This window comes from Mustelus asterias, chromosome 7, assembly GCF_964213995.1.
Source record: "Mustelus asterias chromosome 7, sMusAst1.hap1.1, whole genome shotgun sequence".
Classification (NCBI taxonomy): Eukaryota; Metazoa; Chordata; class Chondrichthyes; order Carcharhiniformes; family Triakidae; genus Mustelus; species Mustelus asterias.
The window spans coordinates 48,316,666-48,335,006 of NC_135807.1; positions in this window are offsets into that span (position 1 = coordinate 48,316,666).

Sequence of the window (18,341 nt, forward strand, 5' to 3'; positions counted from 1 at the left end):
CAAGACAGCTGTAATCGACATGGAACTTGATAGTTTGAATTTTGACATAGCTTCCCTGCAAGGGATCAGGCTTACCCAGAGTTACTGACAGACAAACACATTGCATGTTCATGTGGCAGGGAAAGAGTTCATAGGAAATGCATGAGCAAGGTTTAGGTTTCACTGTCAGGAAACTGCTGCTCTCAATGATAGAACCCCTCACAAATGTCCAAAGATGTGCATGTTAGGTGGATGGACCATGATAAATTGCCCCTTAGTGTCCCATGATGTGTAGATTTGGGGGATTAGCGGATAAACATATGGAGTTATAGGGATAAGGCAGGGGTGGGCCTGGCCTGGGTAACATGCTCTGTCAGAGGGTCAGTGCAAACTCGAAGGGCCGACTGGCCTCCTTCTGCACTGTAGGGATTCTATGATTCTATGAATGAATCAGAATATATTCGCTCCATCTGCCTCTTAACTCAAGCAGAGCCAGTTAACCTCACCAATATCTATGCTCCAACACTGTGTTACACGACAGAGGCAAAAGACCAGTTCTACAAAGGAACTTGACATTCCTATCAGCAGAATTCCTACTGTGGGATTTCAACATAAGTGTGGGTGAAGATCATGATTTATGGCCCTCTTGCCTCAGACATCATGGCCTGGGAAAGATAAATGAAAATGGACAGAGGCTACTTGAGCTTGCTACTATCACTTTGTGTAACTAACATCTTCGGGACATCCAAGTTCAGGGCATTGGTACCAGATGGATCTGATCATCACCAGACCTGACTTTTGAATAACATTCTCAACACACGCAGCTACCACAGTGCTAGCTGTGATACAGATCACTGCCTGGTGTGAACCAGAGTTAGGATCCAACTAAGATAAAAGCAAAATACTGCGTGTGGATGCTAAAAATCAGAAATGAAAACAGAAAATGTTGGATAAACTCAACAGGTCTGGCAGAATCTGTAGAAAGAGAAACAAAGTCAATGTTTTGAGTCTGTATGAAGCTTCTTCAGAGCTGAAGAAGGGTAGGGATGTGATGGATTATATACTTGGAGAGAAGGGTGGAGAAGGTGGAGCAGAATAGGTCAGGGATAGATAGGAGCTAAGGAGATATTGACAAGATACCATGGACACAAGATAAAGGGAGGTCAATGGTAGCATTAAAGGCTAACGAAGGTGCTGGTAGTGGCTCTTTACTTAAATGCACATAGTATTCAGCACAAAATAAAATAATTAAGGCACAAATTGAGGTTAATGTGTATGAGCTTATAGCAATTACAGAGGTGTGTACACAAGGATATCAAAGCTTGGAACTATATATTCAGGTGTATGTAACTGATCATAAGGACAGGCAGAAAGCAAAGGGTGGTGAGATAGCTTTGTTAGAATAAGATGGAATAAGTACAATAGAAATGATCTCGGGTCAGATGATGTAGAATCCATGGGATGAAGATAAGAAATAACAAGGGGAAGAAGACACTGGTGGGAGTAATCTATAGGCATCCTAATATGGTAGGATAGAGAACAATCAGACGATAATGAGGGCATGTAAAAAAGGCAGTACATTAAGAAAAAAACATAGTGTGGCAAAAATTAACAGTAAAACAGGGGATTGAGAAAGTTTTAAAAGCCAATAAAAGATGACCAAAGAAATAATAAAAAGGAAGTATATCAACTATGCGGTCATTAGCGAGTAATATAAAAACAGAGAGTGAGAGCTTCTTTAAATATATGAAAAGGAAGTGAGAAGCTAAAGTGAACATATGCCCCTTACAGAATGAGACTGGGGAAATAACAATGGTGAACTAGGAAATGATGTGGAGATGCCGGCGTTGGACTGGGGTAAACATAGTGAGAGTTTTAACAACACCAGGTGAAAGTCCAACAGGTTTATTTGGTAGCAAATGCTATTAGTTTTCGGAGCGCTGCTCCTTTGTCAGATGGAGTGGATATCTGCTCTCAAATAAGGCACAGAGACACAAACTCAAGTTACAGAATACTGATTAGAATGCGAATCTTTACAGCTAATCAAGTCTTAAAGATACAGACAATGTGAGTGGAGAGAGCATTAGGCACAGGTTAAAGAAATGTGTATTGTCTCCAGACAGGACAGCCACGAACTAGGAAATGACAGAGAAGTTAAATACTTTGCATCAGTCTTCACAGAAAACCCACCAATAGCATTTCAAAAATACCAAATAATCAAGGGGCAAAAGGCAGGAAGAAATAAATAAAATAACGGTCATGAGGGAAAAGGTGTTAGGGAAACTAATGGAACTAAAGTTCGATAAATCCTCTGGGTCTGATGGATTGCATCCTAGGATATTAAAGGAAGTAGCTGTTGAGATAGTGGATGCACTGGTAGTAATCTTCTAAGAATCCTTAAATTCTGGAAAAGACTCAGAGGATTGGAAAACTGCCAACATAACACTCAAAGAGGGAGGGAAACAAAAAGCAGGTAACTATAGATCAGTTAACTTAATATCTGTCATTGGGAAAATGTTTGAGTCCATTATAAAGGATGTAATAGCAGAGCATTTATGAAATACATAATATAAGCAAGGAGCGTCAGCAAGGCTTCATAAAGGGAAAATCATGCCAAGCAAACTTATTTGACTTGTTTGCGGTGGTAACAGGTAAGATCAATAAAAGGGAACTAGTAGATGTAATATACTTGGATTTCCAAAAAGCATTCAATATGGTACCACACAAAAGACTAAATAAAAAGATAAGAGCCTATGATGTTGGGTGTAATATATCAGCATGGACTAACGAATAGGAAACGGAGTTGGGATAAGACGGGAATTTTCAGGAAGGCAACATATAACTAGTGGAGTGCCACAAGGATCAGTGCTGGGGCCACAATACACATTAATGACTTGGATAAGGGAAATAAATATACTGATGCCAAGTTTGTACATGACAAAACAATAGGTAGGAAAGCAGATCGTATGGATGACACAGAGGAGTCTACAGAGGGATATAGGCAGGTTAAATGAGCGAGCAAAAACATGGCAGGTGGAATATAATGTAGGAAAATGTGAAGTTGTGCACTTTAGTAGAAAGATTAAAGAAGCTGATTATTTAAATGGAGAAAGACTACAGAAAGTGAGGCTTAGAGTAATTTGGAATCCTCATGCATAAATCACAAAAAGCTAACATGCAAGTCAGCAGGTAATAGGGAAGGTAAATGGAACATTGGCCTTTATTTCAAAAAATAGAGAAGTCTTGTTAAAGCTTTGCAATGCACTAGTTAAACCACACCTGGAAAGCTGAACAGTTTTGGTTCCCTTATCTAAGAGAAGATGTGCTGGTATTGGAGGCAGTCTAGAGAAGGTTCACTAGGTTGATCCAGGTATGGGGGGACTTTTTTTGTGAGGGGACGTTGGGCCTATACTCATTGAAGTTTAGAAGAATGAGAGGTGACCCTATTGAGACACATAGGATTCTCAGGGGACTTTATAGGGTAGATGTTAGGAGATTGTTACTCCTTGTGGGAGAGTCTAGGAACAGAGGGCATAATCACAGAGAAAGGGGTCACCCATTTAAGACAGAGATCTGGAGGAATTTCTTTTCTTAGAGGGTAATGAATCTGTGGAATTCTTTACCGCAGAGAGCTGTGGAGACTAGGTCATTGAGTATGTTCATAGCTGAGACAGACAGCTTTTCAATCAGTAAGGGAATGAAGGGCTATGGGAATAAACATGGGAAACGGAATTGAGGATTATCAGATCAGATCAGTCAAGATTTCATTGAATGACAGAGCAGAGTCAATGGGCCAAATGGCCTTCTTCTGCTCCTACATCGCATAGTGTTATAGTCTAACATGGGGGACAAAGTTCACTGTCTAAAGTTGTTGAACTCGTGTTGAGTCCAAAAGGCTATAATGTGCCTCATTGGCAAATGCAGTTTGCATTGAGCTGCGCTGCGACATTGCTGAAGGCCAAGGATAGACATGTGGGCATTACAGCAAGATAGTGAGTTGAAATGGCAAGCAAGCAACAGGAAGATTGGGCTCATGCTTGCAGACTGAGTGATGGTGTTCTGCAAAGCAGTCACCCAGTCTTTGTTTAGTCTTCCCAATGTGGAGGAGACCTCATTTGAAGCAGCAAATACAGTATATCAAATTGAAGGAGGTGCAAGTGAAGTGCTGCTTCAGTTGAAAGGATTCAACCCTTGAACTTGTTCATTAAAAGCAGAAATATTCTCATAAATGTTTGGGATCTGGATGGCGTTCTTTCGGCTTATCTATCTTCCATAAGGAGGTTATTCAAGAGAGTAGTTTGTTCAAACCATTATTTACTATTTACAGCTCAATGTGCATGTTAGGAACTCCATGCAAGATTGGACTTCTCCTCGCTCCAGATCTTTATTACTTAGTCATGTGTCATTACATCATAGTACATCAGCATCAGGTGCTTCTGATGTTAACCCTTCAGGCTACACCCCTGCATGCTTTTATGCAGCTACGAAAATATGCCGTTGGTATCTAATTTGGGTGAATGGCATGACTCTCATGCACTGATGCCATCAGGTGGATCTCACAATCCACTGATTTGTTTAGTTGAGTCAAGTCCATGCAGATTCTCATTGAGTCATTAGGCTTTGGGACAGTGACCATTCCTGAACACTACTTTGACAGTTTGGTTACTGAAGAGATAACCCCTGCTGTAGCGTGAAGTTATACGAACTAAGGAATAGCATGATGGGAAAATTGGTCAACTATTTGGTACAATATAAGAACGGCTGACCAAAGCTATTTCAAAATGCCAGACCCCTGTAAGGCTGACTCCGCATAACTTAAGACATGAATAAGACCAGAGAAGGTCAAGCTATGCCTGACCTCGGGAAGGCCTGATAAGATTGATTCCTCATAAACCTAGGGCTGTATGAATAAGACAAGATAAGCTCAGGGATGAAGGAGTATCAGACCTTCTTCTGTTACATTTAAGGACAAGATAAGGGTATGAATGATGAGACAAAGAGTTCTAGGAGGTCAGAAAGTTGTGCCATGATTAATGATATTGCTTATGATTCTATTACTGATTGAATTCCTGAATAAGCTCTGGTCACGCAAACTGATAATGATTATGTATAAATACTGAACTGTTTCTTTGCTGAATGTGCTACTGTACTGCTTGTGAGCAACTTCATCAATAGAAATTATAGATCAACTTCAATTGTATGCATGCCTTTCTGCTTAATAGCAATGATTCTTGATTTTATTTGACATGCAAGCGTTCAATGATTTCTTGATCTTTGTATTTTAATTTTGCCAGGTGTTGTCCTATGAATTTCAGTGTAGTTCCACTTGGATCTTGTAGCTGGATGAATAATGGTTACAGTGCAATGTTGCTCAAGTCACTTGACTTCATCGGATAAAACTGAAGCATCTGCCCCCCCCACCCCCCCATCTAATTTTTAAATTCCGTGGGGCGCCCATCCACTTCAACTGTTCCAGTATTTATTTTCTGTTTCATGTATTTCTCCTCGGAAAGTTATTTTCTTTTTCTGCGGTTCTTCTACATCTTGGCTGTGGGTTTGGCCTAATATTTTTCTTTTTTTTTGCAGACTGTGCTTTCGATCAGCAGACAATTTTAAAATATCCTATTTTTTCACACTTGTGGCACTCTACTCTCTTTGTTGGGCATTCTTTCCACTTGTGTAAGTTTGTCCCGCCACACCAAGACCATTTCGAGATGGCAGTTGGCACATTTTTCCCCATTTTCAAGAGCTTCTGTTTTGGTGCCCTTTTCACTGTTTTGGCCTATATATTGGTTTCCTATCAAAGGGGCCTCACTTTCCCCATGAATGAACACACTCATTTGCTTTCTGAGCCCAGTTTGCCTTATAATTTGTATTGCCTTAATTAAAGTTTGATCTTCCCCTTGTTTGTAAGAGATCTGATAGAGCTTCATGTAGATCCCAACTAATACGCAATTATGAAATCAATCCATCACTCAATATTCCATAGTCATAATTCTCTGTCAGCCTGTATTGATCACTGATGAACAAATCCATGTTTTCATCTGGTCCTGGTTGAATTTTGCACAATCTATAATTAAATTTTCGTGAGCATTGAAATACAAATCAAATGCCTCGAGGACCTCATTGTAAGAGCTTGAACTTTCATCAGTTCCCCACCTCTCTGTTATATCTTTGGCAATAGCTCCAACTTCACAGAGTAAAGTACTGATCTCATCTATTTGTCCGTTTTTTTTGCAAACCAGGAGCAATTCTATATCTCTTTCTCCGGTTGTTGCAGTGCTTAGCTTGTTGCAAGTCTTTGGCACTTTGGATAGATTGTGGGAGTGGCAGTATAGATTCAATGCTTGAACCAAGTCTTGGGATAGTTGCTGCTTCACTGGTGTTGCTTGTTGATTGTGGTCTGTATTCACTGCATTTCATACTCTGAGTCTGTGTCATAGTTTGCATCTGCTGCACCCGTGATACTATGACATTTTTGGTGAGTCTTCAATCCATTTTATTCATCCCTCTTTCAAGGATCTGCAAACATGCCAGGTTTGTAATCTTTCCTTGGGGCTTTTCTAGGTTTTTTTACTCGCTATCCACTGCCACCACATTTTGTCATGTGTTTGGAGTCTAGATGGAGTTCTTTGGGTTTGTCTATTTTCCATAAGTAAACTACTCAAGACTATTATTGTTTATTTACAGTCCTATGTATATCTTCTGCACAAGGTTGGACTTCTCCCTCCAGATCTGTTACTTAGACATATGTTATATCATGATTACATTTCCATCCAGGATTTCCCAGACTTCAAAGAATAATAAAATGGGAAATAATGAGTCAACACCTGTCATGGATCACTCCAGGTTTGCTCAGCCATCTTCGTATATATTTTGATGAGGCCCAATATTCTGAAGCCTTTTGTACCTCAACACATCATGTTATCAGAATTGTGTTTACTTTTGGGTGCAATGAAGATTTAGACTGCTATATATATATATATATATGCCAGTTTAAATTCAAAGGAAATTTTTGAAAAGTGTACAATATTTTATTTTTAAATACAAAACCACCAGACAATGCTTAATACTGAATTAGCCACCATGGTGCATACCACTGTCTTTTGAGATGAAATTTGATCAAAACAATTGGTCAAACAGAACACTTTTGTCCAGTAGTTATTACTAAGATTCTATTCCACCATTAAGTCGGTTGGACTTTGGCATTGTTTGACAGAGTTGGCACTTTCTGGTATAGAGAGAGTAGCTTTCATCACAAATGGGCAGATTTAGCAGTTGTATTTAATCTTACATGTCCTATGGATTCAGTTTGAAAGCTGTCATTTTTCACAGCCCTTCTATTGTTATCGATAGGCTGTCTCAAATATTGTGACTTTGATTTTTTTTCTTAAGCACTCCATGTATGCATTCAGACATTTAATACATATCCAATATTTTGGTTTATGGTGGAAGAAAAAAGATAACTCATGCAGTACATCCTTCAAACATGTTTTTAGATATTGTGATTTCTGGGGGCCCGGAACTTCACCAAGCTCACAACAGTATCAAAACAGTCCTTGAAGCTTGTCCAGGCAAGATTAAAGTCTGCAATCCAGTGGTGGTTTAATTGCTACTCAATTAGAAAAGTAGAATTCAGACCATAACAAGTGTGACCAAATGAAAAGGATAGTAGCAACATAAACTTTGATAGCATAAGAACACTGACTTCAGATGTCACCTTGTTGGAGCCTATTTATAGAAGAGTCTTTCATTGGACAGTAACTCTAAGATATAGAAAGCAATAACAACAACTTGCATTTATTTATATGCTGTCTTATGTAGTACAGAACAGTATTGCTGAAAAAATAAGACATGGCTAATATGTTTTTCTTACACTCATCAGGACACTTCACAAGAAAACCAATTCAAGGGGAAAACAACAGTTTACACTATGAAAGAAAGTACTGATTGCCTTACAAGTAGATTGGTAGAGGCATTTCTGTGAAGAATGCACCAGTTAACTACCAAGCATTGTTCAAAATTTAAATGTGGTATATGAACTTCAATGCCCTTGTGATGCTAGATATGTGGGCCATACGTCCCAAAGACTGGCGGGTCATATCAAACAGCATGCCCCAGCTGCTGTTCTTTACAGGCAAGGTGCAGACAGTACTCAACCAACCCGTGTATGAAAAACTCAAAGCAGTGTTCAACATGAGATGTGAGTCTGCAATTGGACAACATTTGCTAAATAATCATCAGTGTGCTAAAACCTCGACTGAGGACCAATTTAAGATTTGTCAGTCAGGCTCAGAATGTGGCATATTTGCATATACTGGAAGCCACATAGATTAATACACAGGGTCCAGTTCTCTGTAGACAGAAAGAACATGTACACATGTATACATTGTGCCTGTATCAGCTAACAAAATGAGTGACAGCCATTTGCTGACTCATTTCTCAGGACATAGCCTTTATCAATTAAGGTCAAACTGCCAGTTTAAATTTCAAAAAATGCTTGGCAGTTAACTGTCAGTCCCTGATAGACAAGGAATGCTAGAATAACCAACTAGAAGCTTGGCTAAAAAGCTAGGTTTTAAGGAGCAGCTGAACAGAGGAGAGAGAGATGGCGAGGCACAGAATAATAGCGAGGAATTTCCAGAGCTTAGGACTGAAGCAGCTGAATGCACAGTTACATGATTAAAATTGGGGATGCACAAAAGGCCACAAATATCATGGGGGATTGTGGTGCTGGAGGAGGTTACAGAAATAGAGAGGCAAGGCCTTGGAGAGATCTTAAAGATACAATGAGAAGTTTAAAGTTGACATGTTACCAGATAATGCCAATGTAGCTCAGTGAGACCAGAGGAGATGAGTGAACAGGATTTGCAAAAGTGAGAATATAGGCAGTGGGATTTTAGATGAACCCTTGTTTTGGGAGGGTATAAGATGGAAGGCCTGCCAGAAGAGCACTGAAATAGCTAAAACGAGCAGTGACAAAGATATGGATGAAGGTTTCAGCAGCACTAGTATCTTGCTAGGATATTAAATCCCGTCATGAATAGATCAGTTCAGACTGAATGCCCTCATGACTCAAATGGTTCAGTGTTTGATCCCCACCCGGAAAGCTGTGAGTTTAAGTGCTAGAGTTACTCATTGTGAAAACATGTCTTACTTGGATAGTTTAATTGACTTATTTTTAGCAAGCCTATCAGTGTTATATAGGAGCTTGAATTTGTATGTTTTTGGAAGGGGGGAGGAATTGGTTTATTTAATCATACTTCAGTTTCACTGGCAATGGCAGCTTTCAAAGTCATTGATGACAATTCTTAATCCTGCCTGTAAAGGCTACAAGGAGCTCAAAAAAACAAATCGGTTCGGTTTTATTATTTTGAGTGATACCTGCTCCGTAGACCACAGATGTTGCATAATTTCTCCAAATTATTATAATCAATCCCCAAAAAATACTGCATTCCTAGAAGAAAAGAAAAGTTAAAAGTAGCATTTGCTTGAAAACATCTTGCACAATTAATGTCCTGTTAAATAATCTATATGTCATTGTAAATGACATTGTAAATGACATATTTGAACTATTAAGTGTGGACAGGGTTGCAGCAGCAACTGCACACATTTACTAGTGAGGTATTAAAGTCAAGTTTTCAGTTTGCGTGAATCCTACATTGTGTCAGGAATTCGTAAAGCAATCTTTCAGAGATTTCCTTAGTACTCACGAAGCAGCATTGTTGTAAGGTTTAGAAATGATTGAGTAATAATGCAATGATAGCAATAGCAAAGGATGCTTGGAAAATCTTGTCAAAAAGGTAAGAAACCCAGTCCACCTACAGAAGGTAAATTATACCATGGACAGGATCAGATCAACATTTGGCATCAAAATTAGCCTGTTTTGTGTGTAAAGGCTGAGGGAGTGTTTTTGAGCAGGTTGCTTGGCAACTGAGAACAATCTCTGAAAGAAAGGCATATGGGATTTAATCACCATTGATGAAAATGTGTGTTTATGCCTAATTGAAAGAGAAACCACAGCAGGAACTAATAAGCTGAAAATTCTTACCCAGTCAATATGTAAGAAAACTGGCAGAAATACCAGTGCCAAAAGCTTTAAACAAATGAGATGCTGAAATAGATGTTCGCTCTAGTAATTACCAAATAATAATCAACAGATATTTTATGAAAGAAAACTGGAATTTTATAGAATATAAACAGAAAATGCCGGAAGTAGGTCTGGCAGCATCCATGGACAAGAAACAAAGATAATGGGCTGGATTTAGCCAGCCCAACGGGGCGTCTCGCCTACTGGTCAGAGAACCAGCAGGGAATGCCCATCAGTTCCATGGGTGAGGCTCGATGGGATTCAGTGTCCTTCAGGTACATAAGTAGCCACCATTCGGCCTTCTCTGGGATTCAGGACTATGGTGTCAGAGGCCCTGCACACCAACTGCCGGACAATCAGAGGCTGGCAGATCTCATTGCCATCAGTGCTACTGGGAGCAATGACAGAATTGTTGAGTAATCCCAGTCTAAATGTGAGTGAAAGCAGGATGTGTGGGAATAGGGTGGGGAGGATGGGGTGGGGTGGTCAGAAGCAAGGCCGCAGAGGTGGCTTTCAGCATCTCCTCCTTCCCATCGCAGGGTCTCTCAATCAGGGACTGAGAGCCTGATAACGAGGGACACCCTCCGCCATTCATTTTGATCCTGCTGATTTTTGAATTCAACATCCTGATCCCCCCCTCTCCCCATATCCCTTTAGCCCCAAGAGCGAGATCTAATTCATTCTTGAAATCAGACAATGTTTTGGCCTCAACTACATTCTGTGGTAGTGAATTCCACACATTCACCACCCTCTGGGTGAAGAAATTTCTCCTCACCTCAATTCTAAAAGGTTTGCCCCTTATCCTCAAACTATGACCCCTAGTTCTGGACACTCCACCATTGGGAGCATTCTTTCTGAATCTACCCTGTCTAACCCTGTTAGAATTTTAAAAGTTTCTATGAGATCCCCTCTCATTCTTCTAAACTCCAATGAATATAATCCTAACCGACTTAAATTCTTCTCATATGACAGACCTGCCATCCCAGGAATCAGCCTGGTAAACCTTCTCTGTAGTCCCTGTATAGCAAGAACATCCTTCCTCAGATAAGGATACCAAAACTGCACACAATACTCCGGATGTGGCCACACCTACGCCCTATACAATTGCAGCAAAACATCCCTATACTCAAATCCTCTCGCTATGAAGGCCAACATACCAATTGCCTTCTTTACTACCTGCACTTACTTTCAGCGACTGATGCACGAGGACTCCAAAGTCTCGTTGAGTATCCACCTCTCTTAATTTACACCCATTCAAGTAATAATCTGTCTTCCTATTATTGCTACCAAAGTGGATAACCTCACATTTATCCACATTATACTGCATCTGCCATGCAGATGCCCACGCACTCAGCCTATCCAAATCACACTGAATCATCTCTGCAACCTCCTCACAGCTCACCCTCCCACCCAACTTTGTATCATCTGCAAATTTGGAGATAATACATTCAGTTCCCTCTTCCAAATCATTAATATATAATGTGAACAGTTGAAGTCCTAGCACAGGTCCATGGGGAACCCTACTATTCACTGATTGCCAATCAGAAAAAGACCTATTTATGCCAACTCTTGCTTCCTATCTGCTAGCCAACTTTCTATCCATCTCAAGACATTAACTGCAATCCCATGTGCTTTAACTTTACTGTTATGTGAGACCTTCTCAAAGGCCTTCTGAAAGACTAAATAAACCACATCCACTAGTTCTCCATGGTCAACTCTACTAAATATATCCTCAAAAAATTCCAATAGATTCGTCAATGATTTCCCTTTTGTAAATCCATGCTGACTTTGTCTGATTACACATAGAAATATAGAAACATAGAAGATAGGAGCAGGAGGGGGCCATTTGGCCCTTCAAGCCTGTTCCACCATTCATTACGATCATGGCTGACCATCCAATTCAATAGCCTAATCCTGCTTTTTCCCCATAATCTTTGATCCCATTTGCCCCAAGTGCTATATCTAGTCGCCTCTTGAATACATTCAATGTTTTGGCATCAACTACTTCTTGTGGTAATGAATTCCACAAGCTCACCACTCTTTGGGTGAAGAAATATCTCCTCATCTCCGTCCTAAATGGTCTACCCCGAATCCTCAGACTATGACCCCTCGTTCTGGACTCCCCCACCATTGAGAATATCCACCCTGCATCTACCTTGTGTAGTCCTGTTATAATTTTATAAGTCTCTATGAGATCCCCCCTCATTCATCTGAACATCCAGCGAAAACAATCCTAACCTAATCAATCTCTCCTCAGTCCCGCCATCCCTGGAATCAGCCTGGTAAACCTTCGCTGCATTACCTCGAGAGCAAGAACATCCTGCCTCAGAAAAGAAGATCAAAACTGCACACAATATTCTAGGTGTGGCCTCACCAAGGCCTGTATAATTGCAACAACACATCCCTGCTCCTGTACTCGAAATCTCTCGCAATGAAGGCCAACATACCATTTGCCTTCTTTACCACCTGCTGCGCCTGCATGCTTACCTTCAGTGACTGGTGCATAAGGACACCCAGGGAACACACTCCCCTCTCCCAATTTATAGCCATTCAGATAGTAATCTGCCCTCTTGTTTTTGCTTCCAAAGTGAATAATCTCACATTTATCCAAATTATACTGCATCTGCCATTGATTTGCCCACTCACCCAACCTCTCCAGATCATGCTGAAGGATCTCTGTCTCCTCATCACAGTTTGCCCTCCCACCCAACTTGGTATCATCTGCAAACTTTGAGATGTTACATTTTGCTCTCTCATCCAAATCAATAATATATATTGCAAATAGCTGGAGTCCCAGCATCGGTCCCTGTGGCACCCCACTAGTTACTGCCTGCCAATTTGAAAAAGACCCATTAATTCCTACTCTTTGTTTCCTCTCTGCCAACCAGTTTTGATTTGATTTGATTTATTGTCACATGTATTAACATACAGTGAAATGTATTGTTCCTTGTGCACTATACAGACAAAACGTACCGATCACAGAGAAGGAAACGAGAGAGTACAAAATGTAGTGTTGCAGTCATAGCTAGGGTGTAGAGAAAGATCAACTTAATGCAGGGTAAGTCCATTCAAAAGTCTGACAGCAGCAGGGAAGAAGCTGTTCTTGAGTCGGTTGGTACGTGACCTCAGACTTTTGTATCTTTTTCCCGAAGGAAGAAGGTGGAAGAGAGGATGGCTGCTTTGCCGAGGCAGCGGGAAGTGTAGACAGAGTCAATGGATGGGAGGCTGGTTTGCGTGATGGATTGGATTACATTCACGATCTTTTGTAGTTCCTTGTGGTCTTCGGCAGAGTAGGAGCCATACCAAGCTGTGATACAACCATAAAAAATGCTTTCTATGATGCAGCTGTAAAAGTTAGAGAGAGTTGTAGCTGACATGCCAAATTTCCTTAGTCTTCTGAGAAGGTAGATGCGTTGGTGGGCTTTCTCAACTATAGTGTCAGCATGGGGGGACCAGGACAGGTTGTTGGTGATCTGGACACCTCCAAACTTGAAGTTCTCGACCCTTTCTACTTCATCCCCATTGTTGTAGACAGGGGCATGTTCTCTTTTACGCTTCCTGAAGTCAATGACAATCTCCTTCGTTTTGTTGAGATTGAGGGAGAGATTATTGTCACCGCACCAGTTAACCAGATTCTCTATCTCATTCCTGTACTCTGTCTCATCATTGTTTGAGATCCAACCCACTACAGTGGTGTCGCCTGCAAACTTGAAAATCGAATTGGAGGGGAATTTGGCCACACAGTCATAGGTGTATAAGGAGTATAGTAGGGGACTGAGAACACAGCCTTGTGGGGCACTGGTGTTGAGGATGATCGTGGAGGAGGTGTTGTTGCCTATCCTTACTGATTGTGGTCTGAGAGTTAGGAAGTTCAGGATCCAGTCGCAGATGGAAATGCGAGTTTGGAGATGGGTTTCATGGGAATAATAGTGTTGAAGGCTGAGCTGTAGTCAATAAATAGGAGTCTGACATAGCTGTCCTTGTTATCTCGGTGTTTCAGGGTTGAGTGCAGGGCGAGAGAAATGGCATCTGCTGTGGACCTGTTGCTGTGGTAGGCAAACTCTAGTGGATCCAGATCGTCCGGGAGGCTGGAATTGATTCATGTTATGACTAACCTTTCGAAACACTTCATAATGATGGATGTCAGAGCCATCGGCCGATAGTCATTAAGGCATGCTGCTTGGTTTCTCTTAGGTATCGGGATGATGGTCGTCTTCTTGAAGCAGGTAGGGACCTCAGATTGTTCTATCCATCTCAATACACTTCCCCCAATCCCATGTGCTTTAATCTTGCACGATACTCTCTTACGTGGGACTTTGTCAAACGCTTTCTGAAATTCCAAGTATACCACATCGACTGGTTCTCCCTTATCAACTCTACTAGTTACATCTTCAAAGAATTCCAACAGATTTGTCAAGCATGATTTCCCTTTCATAAATCCACGCTGATTCTGTCTGATCCTGCCACTGCTTTCTAAATGCTATGCTATAAAGTCCTTGATAATGGATTCGAGAATTTTCCCCACTACCAATGATAGGCTTATTGGTCTATAATTCCCTGTTTTCTCTCTACCTCCCTTTTTGAATATTGGAGTGACATTAGCTACCCTCCAATCTGCAGGGACTGTTCCAGAGTCTTTAGAACCCTGGAAGATGACCACCAATGCATCCACTATTTCTAGAGCTACTTCCTTAACTACTCTGGGATGTAGATTATCAGATCCTGGCGATTTATCCACCTTGAATCCCATCAATTTTCCCAGCACCGTTTTTCTCCTAATTCTGTCTTCCAAATGCCGAGTTATGAAATGCTTGATAATGGGCTTTAGCAATTTCCCCAGTACAGGTGTTAGGCTCAGTGGTCTATAGTTTCCTGTTTTCTTTCTACCTCTTTTTTTCAATAGTGGGTTTACATTAGTTACACTCCAATCTGTAGGAACTATTCCAGAATCCAAAGAATTTTGGAAAATAACCACCAATGGATCTACTATTTCCAGAACCTTTTCCTTAAGTACTCTGGGATGAAGATTATTAGGACATGGAGATTTATCCACCTTCAGTCCCATTATGAATCCTCTTCCCCATTATGAATCCTCCCATTTCTGACTGTAGGGGCCGACATTCAAGTCAATCTTTTTCTCTTTACATATCGATAGAAACTTTTACAATCAGTTTTTATGTGCCCACTAACTTACTTTCATGCTCGATTTTTCCCTTCTTAATCAATCCCTTGGTCCTCCTTTGCTGAATTTTAAACTGCTCCCAATCCTCAGGCCTATTAATTTTTCTTGCCAATTTGTATACTTCTTCCTTGAATCTGACACTATTTCTAATTTCCCTTGCAAGCCAATGTTTGGCCACAATTCCCTTACCACTCTTGTGCCAAACAGGAATAAACAACTTCTGGAGTTCATCTATTCATTCTTTAAATGCCTGCCATTGCCTGACCACTGATTTTCCTTTCAGTAATGTTTCCCAGTCCATCATGGCCAATTCATGTTTCATACCTTGAGAATTACCCTTATTGAAATTCAGGATCCTGGTCTCAGAATCAATTACATCATTATCCACCTTGACAAAGAATTTTACCATATTATGGTCACTCATCCCCAAGGGTTCTCTCACAACTAGATTGCCAACTAATCCTTTCTCATTGCACAACACCGAGTCCAAAGCGGCCTGCTCCCTTGTTGGTTCCTCAACATATTGCTTCAGAAAACCATCCCGTTTGCACTCCAGAAATTCCTCCTCTATTGTACTGTGACTAATTTGACTCTCCCAATTTATATGCAGATTAAAGTCGTCCATAATCACAGATGTTCCTTTAACACATGCATCTCTGATTTCCTGTCTATTGATTTTCCCAACATCATCACTACAGTTTGGTGGCCTGTATACCACCCCCACCAATGTTTTTTGCCCTTTGTTGTTTCTTAACTCGGCCCATAGATTCCACATCATCTATGCTAATATCTTTCTTCAATATTGTATCAATATCATCTCTAATCAACAATGCAACTCCACCACCTTTTCCTTTCCGTCTGTCCTTCCCAAACACTGAATAGCCCTCAATATTTAGTTCCCATCCTTGTTTGCCTTGGAGCTACATCTCCATAATGCCAACTATATAATATCCCTTTACATCTATCTCTGCAACTAATTCATCCATTTTGTTTCAAATGTTCCGAGCATTCAGGGACAAAATCTTAAGTGGGCACTTTTAACATTTCTTTTTCCTTTCCTACTATTTTTTACTCGGTCCTTATCTGACTCTGGCCCTTGATTTCTCTGCCTATCACTCTCCTTATTCTCCATGCTGTCTTTTCCTCTTCTTTTTAATTCCCCCTGTTCTGAATCCTTGCAACGATTCCCATCCCCCTGCCATATTACTTTAAACCCTCCCCAACCACTCTAGCAAGTACCCCCCAAAAACATAAGTCCCGATCCTGCCCAGGTGTAACCCATCCAGTTTGTACAGGTCTCACCTCCCCTCGATGCCTGTCATTGCCTGTCCACTGACTTTCCTTTCAGTAATGTTTCCCAGTCCTAGGAATCTGAAACCCTCCCCTTCACACAATCTTTTCAGCCAAGTATTCATCCTTTGTATCCTACTGTTTCTACTCTGACTAACACATGGCACAGGTGGTAATCCTGAGATCACTACCTTTGAGGTCCTACTTTTCAGCTTGCTTCCTAGCTCCCTATATTCTGCTTCCAGGACCTCATCCCTTATTTTACCTATGTCGTTGTACCAACGTGTACTACGACCACTGGCTGTTTACCATCAGGAGTATAGACACACAGAGGGACCTGGGTGTACAAGTCCACAGATCCTTAAAGGTGGCAGCACAGGTGGAGAGGGTGGTGAAGAAGGCATATGGCATGCTTGCCTTTATTGGACGGGGCATAGAATATAAAAGTTGGCATATGATGTTGCAGCTGTATAGAACAATGGTTAGGCCACATTTGGAATACTGCATCCAGTTCTGGTCGCCACACTACCAGAAGGACGTGGAGGCTTTGGAGAGAGTACAGAGAAGGTTTACCAGGATGTTGCCTGGTATGGAGGGTCTTAGCTATGAGGAGAGATTGGGTAAACTGGGGTTGTTCTCCCTGGAAAGACGGAGGATGAGGGGCGACCTAATAGAGGTGTATAAAATTATGAAGGGCATAGATAGAGTGAACAGTGGGAAGCTTTTTCCCAGGTTGGAGGTGACGAACACAAGGGGTCACGGGTTCAGGGTGAGGGGGGCAAGGTTCAACACAGATGTCAGGGGGATGTATTTTACACAGAGGGTGGTGGGGGTCTGGAATGCACTGCCAAGCAAGATGATTGAGGCGGACATGCTGGGATCGTTTAAGACTTATCTAGATAACCACATGAACAGACTGGGAATAGAAGGATACAAAAGAATGGTCTAGTGGGCACATGAGTGGCGCAGGCTTGGAGGGCCGAAGGGCCTGTTCCTGTGCTGTATTGTTCTTTGTTTCTTTGTTTCTTACTCTTCCCCTTCAGAATGTCCTGCAGCCGCTCCGAGACATCCTTGACCCTAACACCAGGGAGGCAACAGACCATCCTGGAGTCTCGTTGTGACCACAGAAATGCCTATCTATTCCCCTTACAATTGAATGCCCTATAGCTATTGCATTCCCACACTTTTTACTCCTCCGCTCTACAGGAGAACCAACTGTGTTGCAACGAATTTGGCTGTTGCTGTTTTCCCCAGAAAGACAATTCCCCTCAATAATATATCTGTTTTTGCAGGGGAACAACCACAGGAGATTCCTGCACTGCCTGCCTAACTCTCTTGCTCTGCCTGGTAGTCACCCACTCTGTTCCTGCCTGTGGAATCTGAGCCTGTGTTGTGACCACCTCTCCATACGTGCTGTGAAAGGTAATGAAAGTATGTATAAATATTTTCGCAAGCGAGATACAAACAGAGAAAAAAAATGCTGTGAAGAAATGCTATAAACAGTCTTGGCAATGGATAGGATATGTTTTACAACAACTTATATTTATATAACATCTTTAACATAATAAACATCCCCTGACACTTCACAGAGGAGCATTATAAAACGAAGACTGATACCAAGCCAAAAAGAAGAATCTTAAAGGAAGAAAGTGAGGTCGAGAGGCAGAGTGGTTTAGGGAGGGAATTCCAGTGCTTAGGGTCCATGGAATGCACAAAAGGCCCGAATTAGAGAAGCATAGATTTTATCAGAGCATTGTGGGGTTAGAGGAGATTACAGAGATAGGGAGTGTCAAGACTGTG